The 7,235-nt window shown below is 40.6% G+C and overlaps 1 protein-coding gene across 6 annotated transcripts in view; it reads left to right on the top strand.

Annotated features, from left to right (window-relative positions):
* Window positions 1-7,235, top strand: part of DOCK11 (dedicator of cytokinesis 11) — a 191,775-nt gene that overhangs the window by 27,798 nt on the left and 156,742 nt on the right. The gene's annotated exons all lie outside the window — the stretch shown is intronic.

Raw genomic sequence — 7,235 nt, 5'->3', positions numbered from 1 at the left:
AAGAAATGTCTACTGGGTGGGACTGAGGAACCTTAAAAGTCTACAGGATCCCTGCCTCCACTGGGCTCACCTACCACACCCAGCATGAGTTCCCTTTCTGTGACTCTCACTAGCACACAAGTGTCCTGCAGCATTAGATGTCTAGGGAGAAGTCAAGTTGGGGGGAGGAGTTATGAGTTGTTACCTCATTGAGAAGACCTCAGTTCTTCCTTTGGCCATAAAGGGAAGTCTAAAAAGAGGTATAAGGATTCTCTTTCACATCTATACATTAAGCTTTCTGCCTGCTCCCTAAAGATTTTACCTGTATCTTCATTTAAAAAAATAGAATTGATTAATTTTTTTTTGTGTGTGTGTAGTAGAGGTCACTGTCAAGAGAATGAGAAGGCACAATGAGAGAAAATCTTTGCAAAGCATATATCTGATAAAGGATTAATAACCAACCAACTTCATTTAAAATTGGGCAAATAACTTGAAGAGACATTTCTTCAAAGAAGATATGCAAATGACCAACAAGACACTCAAAATCACTAATCATTAGATAAATGCAAATCAGAACCATAATGAGACGCATCTTCACACCAAGTAGCTATTATTTAAAAACCATGGAGCTCAGCTGGTGTGGCTCAGTGGTTGAGTGTCAACCTATGAACCAGGAGGTCACAGTTTGATTCCTGGCCTGAGTTGTGGGCTCGAGCCCCACTGTGGAGCATGCAGGAGGCAGCTGATCAATGATTTTCTCTCATCATTGATGTTTCTATCTCTCCTCCATTCCTCTCTGAAATCAATAAAAAATGTATATATTTAAAACAATAGAAAATATAGAAAATAATAAGTGTTGGAAGGTCTAGAGAAATTGGAACCCTTGTGCACTGCTGTGGGAATGTAATATGGCGTAGGCATTGAGAAAACGAGTTTGGTAAGTTCCTCAGTTAGTTAAATATAGAATTATCATATGATCCAGCAATTCCAGTTCTAGATACATACCCAAAAGAACTGAAAGCAGGGACATGTGTAGGTGCTTGCACAACAGTGTTCATACCAGCGTTATTCACAAAAGCCAAGAGGTCCAAACAACCCAAATGTCCATCATCAGGTAAACAAAACATGATAGCCGAAACTGGTTTCGCTCAGTGGATAGAGCATCGGTCTACAGACTGAAAGGTCCCAGGTTTGATTCCGGTCAAGGGCATGTACATTGATTGTGGGCACATCCCCAGTGGGGGGTGTGCAGGAGGCAGCTGGTGAATGTTTCTTATTGATGTTTCTAGCTGTACATGATGTTTCTCCCTTCTTCTCTGTAAAAAATCAATAAAATATATTTAAAAACAAAACATGGTATATGTGTACAATGGAATATTATTTAGTCTTTAAAATGCATGAAATTCTGACACATGCCATAACATGGATGAACCTTGAAAGCATCATGCTAAGTGAAAGAAGCCAGACACAAAGGACATGTATTGTGTGATTCTACTTATATTAAGTACCTGTAATAGGCAAATTAATAGAGGCAGAAAGTAAATTAGAGATTACCGGGGCAGGGGTGTGGGGATGGAGGGATTAGCATTTAATGGATTCAGTTTCTGTTTGGGGTGATGAAAAGATTTGGAAATGGATAGTGGTGATGATTGCAAAACAATGTAAGTTACTTAAGGCCACTGAAGTGCACCCTTAACAATTGTTAAAATGGTAAATTTTATGTTGTGTTTATTAACATAAAAAACAAAGTTGATTATGTTTTCTTTTTATTATAACAATAATACTTTTGTGTGAGAAACATCAGGAAAAAAACAGAAAAGGGAAAAGAAGAAAAAATTACCCATAATTCCACTACTCATTTGACCACATTTACTTTTAACTGCCTTCCCTTTGTCAGTAGAAATGACAGTCACTTTCTACCACTTCCTGAATGGGCGGTACAATAGCACCTACTCATTCCTTGGTGAAATATTGGTGCTCACAAACAGAAAAGAAATAAAAAAGGCCACTGAGTAGTGAAAACCATGGCCACCACCGCAGACCTCCTGTTGCAAAGCCGTTCCTCCGCAGCACAGTGGTTCTCAGGCCATGACCACATCGTGGGAGCTGCTGCTGGCGAGAGCACAGAGTCCTAGGGTCAGTGGGCCTGGCTTCTAGCTACAGTTTTATGGGAAGTATATAAAAGGGCTTGTAGGTCTGCTCATTCTCATGCTACACACTAAGCCCTGAAGCAGCATCCCATTTAGTCATCATTCAAGTCCTCTTTATACTGGGTGTGGCTCTTATCTTTCGTGTCCACTTTAAGCCATGTTGTCCCCTGAATATCTCGGGGCCTTCCAAAAGAAGCTCTGGCCACAGGTTCCTGAGGGAGAGAAAGATGCTGCAGCATCACAAGGGGCCGCCTCTGCCTGTTTGCCTGATGAGCACCTCATTTACAGCCTGAAAGCGAAGCGCCTGCTCTCTGGTTGTGGGGTTTACAAGAAAGCAGGGCAAGCCTTTAAAGTGGCCAGAGGCTGAGGCTTCCACCGAAGATGCTAGTACATTCCTGAATTCCAGGAAACTCTTACTAGGCTAGGCTTCGATTGATTGCTCCTTCAGAGAAACCTCCAACGGTCAGAGGAAAGAGGAAAAGGCTCAATGATTTAGCAAGGAATGGGGCAACCTAACAGAGAAAGCTCTCAGGCATTTCACGGCCTTCTGCCTTGAATTCTGGAAAGAGATTTATTTGCTTTCCTGCTTGAAAACAGGATATTATTTAAATGTGGGATGAGAATTGCATTGTAGAGAGTGGATTTAGATGGCAAGAAATCCTTCAGCTGGCCCATCCTCTGCCTTATATACAATATATTTAAAGCAGAGAACCAGTAATCCCATTTTCCCAGAATTATCTTGAAATATGTGTTGTGAAATATGTAAGCAGTGATGGTGAAGTAATTACACTGATCTTCCTCCTTAAACACAGTGGAATTCCTCATGCAAACATATGTTGTCCCTTGAAATAGTCACCACTATAGGAGGCCACAATTTCTCCCTAATGTTATTGCTCAAAACATGGAATTTCCCCCAGAATGAGTTTATGGGTCATACGAGGTTACCAGGGCCTTTATGATATAGTTCTCATATGTATTTATTTTTATCATTAGATGAAAGTCTACATTTTAGCAATAAAGGAAAACTATCATTAAAAAAAAAAAAAACAACAACCTGACTTCTATTGGTTTAATTGCATTTCTCTAAATCTACAATGACATCATTGTTGCTGTCTGCCTTACCCTCCTCCCCTTGTTTTTAGGCTGGGGCTACACATAGCCTATTGAAATCTCTATAATTTTTAAACTCATTGTGTGAAGAACTTGGGTAAGGATTTCCCTCTGTTATGTTGGAGTAGTATGTCATGCACACAGGAGGTGCTCACTAAATATTTCTTGGTGGATGTGTCTTGGATTTTTGAACATTTGTCCCAAATTCTTTGTACTGTAAAGTTTATCTTATATTATTTGGAACACTATAACTATCAGAAATCAACAGTGTGAATCCCATGTGGAAAGAGAAAAAAATAGAAGAGATGGAGGAACATTAAAATGGCAACTGTAGTCATCTATGGGCAGATAGATTCTAAATGACTTTTATTTTCCTTTTTAAAAATTTTTGATTAAAAAATGTTTTCCCCCCATCAGAATAGAAGTTTCATTTTCCCCCCAGTTCTTTTTTCTTTTTAAAAATATGTATTTTATTAATCTCAGAGAAGAAAAGAAAGATAGAAACATCAATGATGAGAGAGAATCACTGATTGGCTACTCCCTGCATGCCCCACACTGGGGATGGAGCCTGCGATCTGGGCATGTGCCCTGACCAGGAATCGAACTATGACCTCCCGGTTCATAGGTTGATGCACAATCACTGAGCCACACAGGCCGGGCTCTTCTTTCTTTTTAAAAACTGAATAAATTTGACGTTTAATGTTGTGTATGTTTAAGATGTGCAAGGAGCTACTTTGATGCATTTATATATTGCAGTATGATAGCCAGTGTAGCAATATTTATCACACATAATTATAGTTCAGTATTATTTTCTGTATTTATTACAGTATACATTGGATCTCTATGGGTTATTTACTACTCATTACAAACACCATGACTATTATCTCCACCCTCAGTCCAAGATTAAAGTTTTTTCAATGAACATGGATTGCTTCTATAATTATACAAAACCAATACATCCTATATAAAAATAATGTAACCTGTTTATATGTAGTTAGTAAGGCAGTAGATTTTAAACTTCCTTGGGTCACACACTCCTTTGAAATTCTGGAGAGCTCTGGCACCTTTTCCTACAAAGATGTACACAGAGCATTTTCCATATGATCTCAGAGTTTCACATCCCAGGTTGCCCATCCAAAAATCACTTAAGACCCCAGATTAGGAGTCACTTTCGGAATGGAGAAAGAGGCACCCAAAAAGGGGTTGGCAGCCAAATAAAACGTGGAAGGAAGTAGAGTTATATGTGTGTTGTTAACATCAGTGTGGGGACATTTGATTTAGTAGCACAGCCTTTGGGTCAGGCTATGTAATTCAATCAGGAGGCATTTTTAAGAGAGAGGGGATTTTCCACCTGTGAAAGCCCAAATGTCCTGTTCTATAGATTGGAGAGCTAACCCGGTATAAGTAAAAGCCTTGAGGGTGGTACTGAGAGCCCAGCTCAGCCTAGGGCTTATGTCTGTGTAAATGAAGTCCCTGACAGGATATTTTCCAGCAGCAGCAAAGAAAAATAAATGAGGGTGGGAAGGGAAGAAGGGGGTGGTGTGCTGGGGGGTTGATCGAGGGCTGGGAATGGGTGGTAGATGTAGTTCAGAATGACAAGGGGTTAGTAAGAGGACTGTTGGCCATGGTGGGAGTGGGGGTCCAGGTTGAAATGAAAATGAAAATAAAGCAGGGATGTACTGTCATATTGGAAGAATGGGCTTTTGTTAGTCTATAGAGAATGTACTGGGGAGAAGGTACAGAGATTTTCTCAGAAAAGAATAATTTTGTTGTTGTGACAGTGGTTCAGCCACATGCTGTAGGTAGAGGCAGGGTTCTAAGTTTGTCTCATGGTGGCATTAGCAAGGGATGGGCGGGTAGCATTGCAAGATTCTTAGATCAGGACTTGGGGGAGTGCTTCTTGCTGCTGAGCATGTGTAACGGGGATACACTTTGGATTACTTTTAGGGGAAGAAGCAAGAAGATGTCCCTATGGGCACATTCAGTAAACAGAGTAAATGTGAGCTGGAGGAAGGGAAAGATGGGGGGAGAGAGGCTGTTTAGGAGAAAGTTTGGCAATGGGGAGGGAAACTATTACCAGCACAAATGGAACTTTGCTTGAATCATCAACTTTCTTTCTGGTTTAATTTGAATGCCCAACACGATTTTCTACTTCCTGAAAGACACTTTACATTTCTTATTGAAGGTGTGCCTGGTTCTGTGAAAGTTTTATATATGACATTGTGAATTTACCAAAAGAGAAACTAATGGGTGATTATTTATGTTATGAAAGTGTTCGGTAGCAGGGTTCCTTTGAACAGCTACCCAAATGTTTATATTTCAGTGAATAATTTGTAAATTGTGGTTATCTTGAAAAAATTGGAAGAGGCAGAAAATCTTAATGCTGAAGGTTAGAAAAATATTGACAATGGATTTGTAGTTTGCTCATTCAGTAATTCAAGATAGAATTGGGGGGAGCTGGGGACAAAACAGTGGGTAAGACAAACACTGTAATTATAGAGCTTTCATTTTGGTTGGGGGGTGGGGAGGACAGAAAAAGGAAGTGGAAAGGCAGTGCACCTCAGCACCTTGTGATGGGGCTGGGATGGGAAGGAAGTGCAGGTACTAGCTCTGGGTTTGAGGAGGTGGGTAGCAATGGATAGGCAGAGTGGCCCTTTATACCTAGAAAGATTGGCAGTTTATGCAGTGGGGTTGGGGGAGAACTAGGCAGAGGTTTCAGGATCAGCAAAGATGGCATAACAAGCCCGTTAGGAGATTACCCACTGTGGTTGGAAGCCTGGACTCGAAGCTGGGGGTGGAAGCTGGATCTTAGAAGCCTTGAACAGTTTGAGTGTTTTTTTTTTTTTTCTTTTTTCTTTTTTCTGCAGGCTATGGGGACCCATTACAGGGGTTTAAACAAAGGGATGCTATGATCCAACTTATGTTTCATAAAAAGTTTAACTGTGCGGGATCAAATTAGCCATTGAAAAGGTGTTGGATGGCCCTGCCCATGTGCTTCAATTGGTTGGGTGGAGTCCTGTGCACTGAAAGGTTGCTGGTTCGATTCCAGTCAAGGCACATGCCAGGGTTGCGGGCTCGATCCCCAGTAGGGGATGTGCAGGAGGTAGTCAATTGATGTTTCTCTCCCTCTCCCTTCCTTTCTAAAAATCAGTTAAAATATTTAAAATTTTTAGGGGTAAAGAAGAGAAGGTGTGAAGCCAAATTAAGTGCGGATTGGTAGCTGATCTTTTTTTAAAATTAAATATCTTTTATTGATTTTTTACAGAGAGGAAGGGAGAGGGATAAAGAGTTAGAAACATCCATGAGAGAGAAACATTGATCAGCTGCCTCCTGCACACTCCTTACTGGGTATGTGCCGGCAGCCAAGGTACATGTCCTTGACTGGAATCGATCCTGGGACCCTTGAGTCCGCAGTCTGACACTCTATCCACTGAGCCAAACCAGTTGGGCGGTAGCTGATCTTTTTACAATGAAATATTATGGCTAATTTAGTCTCTGTCACACAAGGAAGATGCAAGTATTTCTTCCTTCCAAAGAAAGGCTCTTTACAGATACAGCTCCTACTTTATTTTCTTCAATAGTTTTGTATGCAACTCTAAAGAGTAGTTTTCCTAAGTAAGGGAAGGTAGAGGAGGGTGAGGGTAAGGGTGAGACATCAACCAAAGGACTTGTATGTACCCATATAAGCCTAGCCAATGGACACAGACAACAGGAGGGTAAGGGCATGAATGGGGGGGGGGGTTGGGAGGTAATGGGCGAATAAGGACACATGTAATACCTTAATTAAGAAATAAATTTTAAAAATAAAAAAAGAGTAGTTTTCCATAATTCAGCATTTTGCTCCTGGAAAATGTAGACAATGGGACAAATTTTTAGCCTATGCTATCATTTTATGGATTAATTTCCATTAGAGCTTACCTTCTGGCTTTCCATGCATAATAAATATGAATAAAACATCTGTTCATGTCATTCCCCTGCTTAAAAACCTCCGCTGGC

This window comes from Pipistrellus kuhlii, unplaced genomic scaffold (genome assembly GCF_014108245.1).
Source record: "Pipistrellus kuhlii isolate mPipKuh1 unplaced genomic scaffold, mPipKuh1.p scaffold_m20_p_19, whole genome shotgun sequence".
In the NCBI taxonomy this organism is placed as follows: domain Eukaryota; kingdom Metazoa; phylum Chordata; class Mammalia; order Chiroptera; family Vespertilionidae; genus Pipistrellus; species Pipistrellus kuhlii.
This window is presented reverse-complemented; position numbering and strand designations above follow the sequence as displayed.